Source organism: Phyllostomus hastatus, unplaced genomic scaffold (genome assembly GCF_019186645.2).
Source record: "Phyllostomus hastatus isolate PE091 unplaced genomic scaffold, TTU_PhHast_1.1 phas_scaffold_93, whole genome shotgun sequence".
Taxonomy (NCBI): Eukaryota; Metazoa; Chordata; class Mammalia; order Chiroptera; family Phyllostomidae; genus Phyllostomus; species Phyllostomus hastatus.
The window spans coordinates 42578668-42591883 of record NW_025334042.1 but is presented as its reverse complement, the minus strand read 5'-3'; positions in this window follow the sequence as shown (position 1 = coordinate 42591883).

The window sequence follows — 13216 nt, the reverse complement described above, 5'->3', positions numbered from 1 at the left end:
TATGACCTAGTCAAGATAAAACAAGTGAGACACTTCTGAGCTTCCTAAAATTTCTATCAAAAAAAAATCTGAATATCCTTGCAGTGATTTTAAAACATGACAATTTTAACTAAGCACAGTTTGGAGAATTATATCTCTGCCTGAAGATATACTTTGATGGCCATAATCTTTATCTTTCTGCTTCAGTGACATGGAGACGGATTGGATGTCAGGGTGTCAGAGAATGTTCCTAGCTGATTAGGCTACTATAGACATAACAAAAGCCATAGTTTAAATTAGCTTCAACAGTCTAATCAGAGAGAACAGACTACTTGGGTCAGTGATGGAGATGTATTGGCAGCTAACGAAGCCTGTCTAGAGGGATTTTGGTGAAAAACCGAAGTATATTAATGCTGAAAGCAGTTTGATTCTAGTGAAAGGACTTAAGGGTGATTTGAAAGGAAATGTATATGCTAACAATTTATTTTGATTTGGATTCTATTTTCTTTAAAGTTTGTCTTTATGAATGATAAAAGTTTGGCTCTAGAATCATAAAAGGTATAATTTTTCTCACCTCTTTCATGAACAACTTAAAAACTAATCTACTAAACACTCACTCAGGAGCATTTTGACATCTCAGACTAGCTCATCAATATGTTCACTACCAGTGGGGCAAAATACCTTCACCGCAGATTCATCTTTTTTGATTGAGAAAGCCAATTGCCTCTTGATTCTTTGACCTTGAGCACATTCCTAATCTAAGAAAAATTTACATTTCTTGTCTTTGGAAAGCACTAAATTTATTTTTATAAAGAACATTTCTGTACTATATCAAAATTTTAATATGTTTTTCAACCTAGGTAGGAAGTGGTCTTAAGTTGGGTTTCCTGGGGGGGGAAAAAAACCTTGAGTTGGACATTTCTAGGAGGATGTTTATTAAGGAGTGCTCTCAGGATCAAGGATCACCAGCTATAATGGAGTGAAACAAGGACCATGGCAGAGGGAGGAGCTGAATTGTGATGCAATCACAAAAGCCTCCCTGGATCCTGAAGGGAGCTCTGGAAGTGGGATGGCTTTAGAGCTGGACCTTGATTCCTATTCCTCAAACAGTCAATGGATTTGGGTTGTCCAAGGAAGGGCAAGTGATCTTGGGTGAGACTGCTCTCTTCTGCTGAAGGCAACTGCCAGAGAAGGACCCAGCTGAACACCTTCAAATGTTAGTTGAGACTCCCAGCAGTAAAGGTAATGAGTGCCTCACTATCCATTATAGTCTACCATTGAGTTTCTCAAATCCATTTGCTGATGGGTCAGCTACTCTGTGAGCTCTAACATAGTCAGTAAGGCAAACTTATTTTTAAAATGTGAGTCCATTTGGTCAAGACTGGTCAAGATAATAAATTTGACACTAAGTGGCTATTTAGGACAAAACTTTTCTGAGTACCCTATTGGATGCCTCATGAATTATGAGTTTTTCCAGGCTGGTTGGAGGGAAAAAGACCTCATCACTATGTATAACCTCTAGATATTGTTTCCTCCAGTCTTTTTGGTGGTTCTACTCTGGGTCTCAGGTGGTTGTTTATCTCACATGCATATGCTGATCATACTCAGCTGAATGTTCTAAGGGAAGCTCTGAAGACCTGTTGAGCTTCCTCTCATCTACAACACTCTGCCCTGTGAACTCTAGTTGCCTTGTTTTCCTCACACTCTGTTTGTTTTCTCAACTAAGGAAGTCTGTTGAGCTTTGCCACAGTTTTCCCTCTTTAAGCTCCAACCTGGTACTCTCTAGACGTTAACCTGGAGCAATCACAGAGCTCATCTCAGTTTTTCATCCTCTCAGGGATCACTGTCTTTCACTCCCTAATGTTTAACATGTTGAAAACCATTGTTTCATGTATTTTCTTCAATTATTTGGTTGTTATGTAGGGAGTCTTAATTTGCTCCCCACCTTGACCAATGTCCTCAAGTGTTAATGTCAGTTCATATATGGGATTTAACAAACATATAAGCATCTGGGTTTTTTTTTCCCCCAGTGTAGGGGAGTAGGCATTTTGCTTTTAATGTGAAACAAAAAAAATTCTCAGATACTTTGTCTATTGACTATGTACAGAATATCCAGTCTTATGGGAACTCCCTTGTAGATAACTAACTTGTTTTTTCTTGATGCTTTTAAGATTCTCTCTTTATCTTTAATTTTTGGCATTTTAATTATGATGTGTTTTGGAGTGGGACTGTTTGTGTCCATCTTGTTTTGGACTCTCTGTGCTTCCTGGACTTGCATGTCTATTTCCTTCACCAAATTAGGGAAGTTTTTTTCATTATGTTTTCAAATAGAATTCCAATTTCTTGCTCTTTCTTTTCTCCTTCTGGCACCCCTATGATGCAAACATTGGATTGCTTGAAGCTGTCCCCCAAAGGCTGCTTACATTATCCTCAATTTTTGGATTCTTTTTTTTTCTTGTTCTGCATGATTTTTTTTGCTTCCTTATGTTCTACATCATTGATTTTATTCTCAGTTTCATTCACTTTACTGTTGTTTTCCTATAAATTGTTCTTTATCTCAAAAAGTGAATCCTTCACTTCTGACTGGCTCTTTTTTATACTCTTGAGGTTCTCACTAAGTTCCTTGAGCATCCTTCTAACCAGTGTTTTGAACACTGCACCTGATAGACTGCTTATCTCCATTGTTTAGTTCTTTTTCTGGAGTTTTGATTTGTTCCTTAATTTGGGCCATGTTTCCTTGTTCTCTCATTTTGGCAGCCTCCTTGTGTTTGTTTCTATGTATTAAGTAGAATTGCTATGGTTTCCTGTCTTGGAAGCACAGTTTAATGTACTAGGTGTCCTACAGGGCCCAGGGGCACAGCCTCCCCTATTATCCAAGCTGAGTACATAAGCTGTACCCTTCATGTGGTTGAGTACACCTTCATCTTGTAGTTGAGTTTTGGTTGCTCTTGGTAGTAAATGGGAGGGATTTACCCAGGCCAGTCAGCTTCAAGGTTGGCTGTGTCCACTGACCACCAATCTCTACCCTCTATGGAGGATCAGCTGTGCAGGGGAAGGATGGTGGTACTCTGATGTGGTCTGTAGCTGTTCAGTGGGTGAGCAGGCCCTGTGGTTTCCTGGCTGGTGCAGGCCAAGGTCAGCCCTCACCTGCTTTACTTGCGTCCACCCTACCTGAGCTATAAAGCATCTAAAATGGCTGCTACTTGTGTTGGGCTTGGAGATTCCCAGGAGAAGCCAAGGTGTGAAGCTAGGCTGGCTGCTGCTAATGATGGGCTAGAGCCACTTAGCAAGAGGTATGGGGACTAGGTTTCTGAGGCCAGCTATTGCTTGTTTAAGAGGATTTAGGAAGTTGTGAAGTGTGAGCCAAGACCAGTCATTCATATGGAAAAGTCACTGTTAACCATTATAAGTTGAGCAGAACGGAGCCTCAGGGGATTGCCAGGGTGGGCCAAATAGTGTTAACTAGGTTGTAGGAGTCTAAGACATGGCACCTGCTGGCTCTGTGGTTCTGTCGGGGGAGGGCTCAGAAAAGAAACAATGGCTTCTGCCTGCCTTTCTGTCTGGGAGAAATCCGTCTCCCAGCTCTTGCCTTGATGCTAGACACTCAGTTTCTCCATGTATTCCACTGATGCCTTTCAAGCTGCTACCATAGTGCTGGGGCTCAGAGGGAGTGAGTCTGATCTGTGTGTGGGTTCTCTAAGAGGAACTGCATGGGACTCCAGAAGTTTCTTCCACTGAGTCAATCCCCACTGGATTTTGCAAACTGAAGTTATGGGGTCTTATCTTTCTGGCATGTAACCCTGGGTTTGGGAGACTGATGTGGGGCTGGGAGTACTCACTCCCAAGGTATAGCTCCCAAATTTTTATCCACCACATGTGGATATGGAACCAGCCTTTTCCACCTCTCCACCCTTCCTACCAGTCTGGATGGATGTGGTTTCTTTAATTCCAAAGTTGGACTTCCATTCAACTTGATTTCTGATGGTTCTGAGGGGTGTTTGTTCTATAATTTAGTTGTAATTTGGATGTGGTTTATGCAAGGAGTCAAGCTGTGTTTACCTATTCTACCATCTTTACCTGAAGTCTGAAGTTTGTGATAGAACTTTTGAAATAAACAGCATTTACTATCCCAAAATATAAGGAAATGGACAAAGGCCTTCATGTACCACTATACAAAAGTTTTTAAATCATCTTTGCAAAATTTAGTGATCTAAAATATCTAAAATCTGTAAGCTCTCATTCATAACACCTAACTGTTTTCTGTTCTGGACATGTTTTCATGCTTGGACATGCGAATTACTATTTTGATCTTTTCTTCTAGTTCATTTTTTCTTCCTCAGAGACCCAGGGTTGAAATCTGTGCTCTGTTATTTCTCTACTTTCTTTCTCCTACTATATGTATGAAGATGGTTCCCTAATCTTTATTCCAGGGAGTAATTTCTCAGCTGTGTTCCCATTTTACATTTGCTCCTGCCTGAGTGACATGAGCATATACATATACTGCCACCCATTAAAGTTAAATCTGGCACAAATTGAACTTCTCACCTTTTAAACTGTCACCTTGTCATTTTCCCCACAATCATTAGAACTATCATCATCCCTCAGACTTAGAAAGTGGGATATCTCCTCCGTTATATTTCCCTACTCATACAGATAATGTCGACATGAGTCACAGTTCTCCAAAGTAAAGCTGCTTCTTTACCTTTCTTCACTTATATACATGACAAACAAGAAACAAAACTGAGATGTTTAGAGCTCCACAGTAGAGTTAATCCATGAGAAGGAATAAAATCTGTTTTATTCACCCATCTCTCACTGGTGTTCCTGGGAACCTAACATCTCTTCCTCTAACTATGAACTGATTTGATTCAGGTAGGAGGAACTAGAGGTTAAGATAAATATTCTTCTTTCTACAGCCTTTATGGTCTTTTAGTTTAGTTTATTTTGATTTCTTTTATATTTTATCTACTTAAGGATAATCAAGTAGTTAGATTCAGCTAGGATAGCCACAAGATCTTATAGGTAAATGTACTAAGAAGAGCTATAATATATTTAAAAACTGGACTTTTTTCTTTATTTTTTAATTTTAAATTGTGTGACTTGTTATTTTTTACTTATGTAAGATTTAACATCTGGTTTTATTTATCATATTTTTTCTTTGTGTCAGCATTGTTGATTATTACATAGAGTATACCTTTGATCTAAAATTGTCATTAATTCTCAAACAGTAGAACACCAAACTAATATAGATACTTTTGGTTACCTGATGAAAACTAGACAAAGGTCTAGCAGAAAGGTAGTTGCTTAAGAACATGCTACACTCCTTCGGAACTTACCAGTGCTTCAGGTCCTCATGTTCAACTGCTCACTGGGACCCATTCTGCATATACGCAAACTCTTCATTTTTTTTCTCCAATTCATTCTTGATTCTCTATTTTTTACTTACTCAAATGTTAAATTATATGCATATTTTAAATCCTTTTCTCTCAATTGAATGAATTAATTCATATCCATTTTATTTCTGAAATACCACCTTCATTCATTTGTTTATGCCTGTTCCATTCCGTTTTTACTGCCATTGATATGTTCTGGTGTCATAGCTCTTGCCTTGATTATTTCAGTAGACTCCTCCTCGTGGACTCCTTCCATCCAGTCTCCTCTCTTGACCAGTAATCTTCGATGCTGTCATCAGATTTGTCTTTCTCCAGGAAGGTCAGATTACTTTATTTTTTGATCAAAAGAACTTTAATGTCTCATTGTCATTGTGATAAAATTCAAGTTTCATAGCATGACATTCATTTTATCAGAACTCAATATCAGTTAAGCATTGAATTGCATTTAATACAACTTTCTGCTATCAACATTTTATAATGATATATTTGCTTTATACTCTTTACCTCTTACTATATAGATGCTGCTGACTTTGTCCTTTTGCTATAGTAGGTTTTCTTTTTCTCTAAACATGCACTATATATGTCCTTGCCTCCATGGCTTTGCAAAACCTGTTCACTTTGTTTGGAACACTCATTCACTCCATTTTTCTATGTAAAAGATTCTTTTTGGCAAAATTAAAATGACAATTTCTTTTTTGGTTCTTCTAAGTTATAATAAGAATTCTTTTCTCTATATCATTGTAATTGTTTTTACCCTCTTATATTAAAGAAACTTAATAATTATTTAAATGGCTGCTAATTATTCCATTGTATTGATATAAACTTTGTCAGGTCAGAGACAGGGTATTTTATCTGTCACCCTCTGCCCCATCCCTATATTTACCGAGATAATCTACATCTCACTGTAAGTATGTCTTCCCACTTGGAAGTCTTCCCTGAGTCCTAAGAATATGTTGGGCTTTCAAAAACTGTTACAGTTACATAAATTTCTCCTTAGTATCATACTATACAAAATTAATCATTTAATATCTTCATTGTCAGACTCTACGTTATCTACTTTACTGCCATACTACCTCGTGTTTGGCGCATTATTGTAATCAGCTTACTGTTTGGCACATTATAGGAATTCAATAATTATTTATTCAATGAATGAATAAAACTCTGTTTTGTTTACTTTAAAACTGTGACAAGACCAAGATTTATGCATTTAAGAGATTTAGCATCCAATGAATGCATATAGTGTTATGTAATTGAATTGAATACTCTCTAAAAGTCATAAATAGACTAAGTTCTTAATAAATATTTTTTGCACGAGTGAGGAAGTGAATGAATGAATACAGCCATGTAGTATAACTGAAAGAACAGTAGAGAATTAGAAGGCCTTGGCATGGTTTTACCACTACCTGCTGCATGGATTTGAGCAACATACCATCTACTTTACCTAAACAATAAATGCTATATTATTTGCCGATAAAAATGTAGTAATACACAAAAGTAAGGAGTTTTCATGATGCTGCAACTCCTGGGCTGAAAGGAAATGGTTTTGGAAAACAGCACCTGGAGACTGCTCAGTTCTTCTCTAAAGCTGCGTGGAAGACAGAGCATTGAATTAAGGGGTTGGCATTTCTTACAAGAAGCGAAAATCACCTACAAAGCCTAACTGCTTACTCCTTCACAAATATGGGATTCTAGGTTTTTTTCAACACAAGTATCCTTGTCCCCAAATACTGAAGATTTTAAACTAAAGAGTTAAGAGATTTTTTATTTCATACTGGAGCTGTGAAAATACTCTGGATATTCCTTAAACTAAGAGTTCATATATATTTTTTTAACATAAGAGTCTATATATCAAAGTCCATGAACTCCTAAGAGTTCAAGTTAGGAACTCCTTGACATTTTAGAAAAAGTGTTGTGTGCATTTTTATTTTTCTGGGGAGAAAAATAACACAGATTTTAAAAATTAGGTTCTAAAATGCATCAAAAGGCAGAAAAAAATAACTGATATATAATAAAGTGAGGAAATGTCCAAGAGCTTGAAGAAAAAATATTGAAGAATGAGCTTAACAATAGCAAACCATGTAAAAGCTGAAGATTTTTCAGAGATATAGAAGAAAAGGTAAGAAAACTTAGCCCTGACTGAGACCACATTGATTCTTAATTTATACACTCTCCTAATAATCTCTAGGATTTGATTTCCTATGCCAAAGGAAACGAAGAAAACCAAATTAGAAGATTTATCTTTTAGAATGAAATTCTCTGAAAATAACAAGCCTGATAGCTGACGGAAAGAAAGAAACAGAGGAAAACATAAATAATTTTAAAAAATCAATCTTATAAGCCTTAGCAGACTGCAACAATTTCAAACAATGAATTTATGAAAGCACAGCCATTTCATAAAGATTCCACAGAGAATCTTCCAGAACTGCTGTGAATAGGTAGATGGTGAGGGAGAGGGAGATTTCCATGACCAGTAACCAAGTGTGGGGGGAACATTTACTGCTCACTGTGTATCTTTATTGTATATTCATATTTAAATTACACTGTGTCTACTTCAAAGTTATTTAACTTAAATATTTCAAAACAATCATTGTAGTGTTGTAGTTGAAAGTTTGAAACTTGTATTTTTTTAGTAGTTGATGATTTGTTCTTATAATTTTCCCTTTCTTTTGGTATTCTTAAAGGCAGTCTTATTTTCTCATCCATATCCCTTAGCTTATTTTCTTTTTAATATTCCATCTCACTTCATTCTTTACTATTGTCTCCAGGACATTTTTTCAATCATATCTTTCAACTCCTGTTGTTTATCTTGTTTTTTGCATTATTTATTTCAACCACTATATTTTTGAAACTAAAATTTCCTTTCTGTTTACTATTCCTATAGCATATACAAAATTTCTTTTTTAATCTGAGAAATTTTTAAATTATTTTAAATATTTGACTAATCCTATTCAATAGACTACTTGATGTGTTCCGTGTATTCTATTTGTTATCTGCTTTTAATGATGGTTCTTCATGTTAAATGGCTAGTTATGATGCCTACTGTTCATGATATCTTAGAGATATGGGAAGCCCTGACTGTGTACTGGGGATACACGTTCTCCTGGTGAATTAAAGAGAGATGAGGGAACGTATTCCAGGGCAAAGGATCCCAAGCACCATGGAGTACCTATATTGTCACTTAATGTCATGCAACTAGGCAACTTTTCAGATAAGACATTTTACTTAACACTGGGAGGAGACCAACCCCTCAGTTTAGAATCCACAGTTAGGACTTGAGCAGTGGGAGTGAAGGAGTAGCGATGATTCCCTCAAGAACAGAGAGCAGAGAGCCAAAAATAAAGCTTAAAAATGATTCAACATCCTGAAGTTCCACTTTTGTTTTTGTTGTTCCCCACTTTATACTGATATCTCTGATTCTACAAATATACCCCCAAATCTCTCTCTCTCTCTCTCTCTTTCTTTCACATGTGCACACATGTGCACACACAGTATTAGTCAAGGTTCTCTGGAGAAACAGAACCAAGAAGATACTGTTTTATCATCTACCATCTATCTATCTATCTATTATCTATCTATCTATCTATCTATCTATCTATCATCTATCTATCTATCTATCTATCTATCTATCTACCTATCTCTCTATCTATTATCTATATGTCTTTCTATATATCTATATTTATCTATCAATGTATCTAGATTGGTTATGAATAATGTATGTATTATATATATTTATATGTATAAAGAGATTTATTATAAAGAATTAGCTCTGCCCTAGTTGATGTGGCTCAGTAGACTGAGTGTCAGCTTATGAACCAAAGGGTCCCCAGTTTGATTCCCAGTCAAGGCACATGCCTGGTTACAGGCCAGGTCTCCAGTAGGGGCTGCTCAAGAGGCAACAACCATTGTTGTTTCTCTCCGTCTCTTTCTCCCCCCACTTCCCCTCCTTGAAAATAAATAAATAAAATCTTAAAAAAAAAGAATTAACTTCTTTAAGGAGTTTGACCTGTCCCAAAGTCTGCAGGGTGATATGGCAAGCTGGAGACCCAGAAGAACTAATAGTGGAATTCCAGCCTTAGTCTGAAGGCCTGAAAACCAGGAGGACAGAAGGTCGAGTTTTAGTTTGAGGAATAGCAGCCTTGAAAAGCAGGGAGTGCTGATATTTTAGTTCAAGCCTAAGGGAAAAAAAAAGCCAATGACTGAGTTCAAAAGCAGTTAGGTAAGATGACTTCTCTTACTAAGGGGAGGGTCAACCCTGCTATTCGATTCAGGGTTCTGTTCAGATCTTCAACTGATTGGATCTGCTTTACTCAGCATGCAGATTTAAATGTTATACTCACTTAAAAATATGTTCATAGAAACACCCAGCACAACGTTAGACCAAATGACTCTGCTCCTTGTGACCCAGTCAAGTTGACACAAAATTAATGGTCAGACACATACACTCCAATCCAAGACAGCCTTCAGTGTCCCCAAGGCTTTTGGTTAGTTTAAATGTTGGTTTCTGATATTTATACTGCTATCTCTCTTTTCTGGTATCTGCAGAAATAATTTTGTTAGAGGAAGCCAGTAGTCCATGCTAATTTTCCATGTGGTCGGGAATCTCCTCTTCAGTTTCCAGGTTATTTATAACATCACCAATACCTTTTTTTCCCCCTGTATTAAAGAAAATAGCTTCTCTTTCTCAAAATGAACTTATACTTTTTCCATCTCTTTCCCCAGTCCCTATTATATTGTTCATTATACCAATGCATTAAGTTGTACCTTGTACGTGTATATGTTTATATGTAAACCTGTATTTATTTCTACTTTATAAGGACCAATAAACATGTTCTTCATAGGAATACTGTAAATGTTTATTGAATGAACAGATAACTGAGTGAATAATGAGTGGATGAATGAAATGATCTCTGGAAACATACTTTAATGCAGAAATTATGAAACATTATGCAAATGAGAAAAATGCATCTCATTAATGGTGGTGGAAGTTTCTATAGTTGAGTCATGAAGCATTAAATAGACTTTCTAGTTTTAAAACACAAGATTAAACAATGGAAATTGCTGGTTTTTGTGATCACTTGTTATGTTGCATTATAGTTCCAAGTAGTTCTCATTTATTTCAATTTTCATATGTATGTGCATGTTTGTGTTTCTGTTCAATTTTTAACATGCTTCAAATAGATTTGGCTTGTGTCTATATACTGGATACTGGGAAAGACTCTCAGGACATTATTCTTTGAGGTGTTAAGTCCCTAGGTGATTCAAAGATTCATGGCACCTTAACTGAACAGCTATTCTTTTTCCTTCTTCTCCTGTTTCCTATACTGTCTTTCTACTGTTTTTTTAAAAAAGGAAAGAGTGGGAGTTCTGAATTGCTTTTGGATAATTCAGTTCTCTTTTGAGAATTAGCCAGTATTCTTGACTTCCAAGAACCCTTAGAGTAAAACAATTTGACAGAGTGTATATTTAACCCTACTTGAATAGTTTCTGCTGTGTGGTTTTCTTATATACAGTGATTGCATTCAATATTAGTTTGATTTAGAAATAATTTTCTTATGAAGTTGAAAGGTATGAAAGTTAGAGGAGAAGTGATATTTTTGTTAGCTTGACCTGGCAGGTATGTATAACTCTTTTATTATTTATTTTATTTGTTTATTTACTTACTTATTTTTAGTCAGAGGGGAAGGGAATGAGAAAGAGAAGGAGAGAAATACCAATGTATAGTTGCCTCTTATGCACCACCTGCTAGGGACCTGGCCCACAACCCAGGCATGTGCCCTGACTGGGAATTGAACCCATGACCCTTTGGTTCACAGGTCTGTCCTATGCTCAATCCACTGAGCTACACTATTTAGGGCTTATTTATTTTTAAATTAATTGAAATCCTCCTTTAAATATATGTAACAAAAGGATGTTAGTCTCTTTATCAAACAGTGAATTTAAGAAAAAAATTATCTCTTATTATTGGATACCTTCAACATTCCAATGTGTCAGGTACCATTCTAGGACCTGTGGATACAACTAACATTATGACTTTGTACAGCACACAGTCTTGTTATTCATCCTTAATTAACTTTATTCCAATTAAATGCCAATTAGACATACAAATAAAAAATAATGAGAAATAAGGACAAATACAAATGAATGTAAATTGAACTAACACAGGTAAAATAATAAATTATTTGTTCATAATTTCCCCAGATTTGTACTTAGAACTTACAGATGATACTTTTGTAATATTTCTAAGCATTATTTTTTCATAATTCCAGGGAAATGTGTCTATAATAAACGTGCACCCTGAATTTTGCATTCTAATTCTGATTTTCTCCAATTCATAGCTAAAAACATATATTGTTTTAATCAAATTATTATGATGAATTTTGATTTATTTGTGTTGAAAACACTTGTCAAATGATCTTTTTTCCTTCAACATTCTGAGTATTACTAGAAGAGAATTTTTATCCATTCAACATTCAACAAATATTTATTAATCCTTCCTCTCATGCTGAGTGCTAGAGGTAGGGTGATAAATATACAAGGCATATAATCAAATCAGAACTATAATTCTAAAAGTTGTGAAAACAGTTGTAACCCTAGACCTCAAAGAGAAGAAACAAACCACTCAGACTCAAGTGTGGAAAATTAAAAATTGTACATAATTGTGTTGTTTATTATCTTTTCATAAGATGCAGAAGCAAATGTTGTATTGTACTTAGGGGCCTTGCTACTTCAGATAATATTCTAGGATAGCCTTGAGTTTTCAATAGCTCTTGAGTCATAAGATCTGTGTAGGAAAATTTAAAACATAGAACTTATGTGATATCCTCAAAAAAGTTATTTTCATCCCAATGTAAATTTATATATATTAGTGTGTATATATATGTACATATGTATAGATATATGTATATCTTACTATAGAACTGCTTTTAAAAATGGACTTTACAATTTCTTGACTCCAATAAAATTATTAGAGCTTCTAATTAGTATTATTCCAAAGATCAACACTATGGAAATACCCTCCTCCAACAAGATATTTTTAGTAGAACTAATATTTTATTTTTGAGAGATTTTCAATAAAGAACTAATGACAAATAAGGCCAAATTCATCACTAAATATTTACTCAATTCTTACAATGTGAAAAAAATCACTCTGGTAGATACTGTGAATGATATAATGGATAAGAAGACAGATACTATATTCAAGTGCTTTATAATCTAGTCAGGCAAGCTATGAGATGTGATGTGCCACATTCAGAGGAAGATTCCAGAAAGAATTGATCAAGGAGATGGAATAAATTTTCTTTAAAGGAAAGATACTCTTCACATTTATTGAGAGAAGACATGTCACTTACGTCTTTCTAACTCCAAATTGCATAGAACAGTGCTTTGCAGTCAATAGAAACTAAGGAAGTATTTTCTAATTAAACCCACACAGGTAAACCAGTATTGGAAGGAACTCCAGGGAAAATGTGGACAAATACTGTGTTGGCCAAAAAGTTCGTTTGTTTTTTTCTGTAAGATGGCTCTAGTAGTGCTTACTTGTGTTTAACTTTATTCAAAATCAATTTTGTTAGATTGTATTGTGACAGTGGTCATATCAGCATGTGTTTAAAAAAACATGAAAATCATTGAATTTTTGTGTAGTCATTTTAATATTGAAGATGAAAGAAAAATAAGTGACATTTTCAGCATATTATGCTTTATTATTTCAGGAAAGGTAAAAACGCAACTGAGATACAAACAAAGATTTGTGCAGTGTATGAAGAAGGTGCTGTGACTGATTGCACATGTCAAAAGTGGTTTGCAACATTCTGTGCTGGAGATTCCTCACTGGATGATGCTCCACA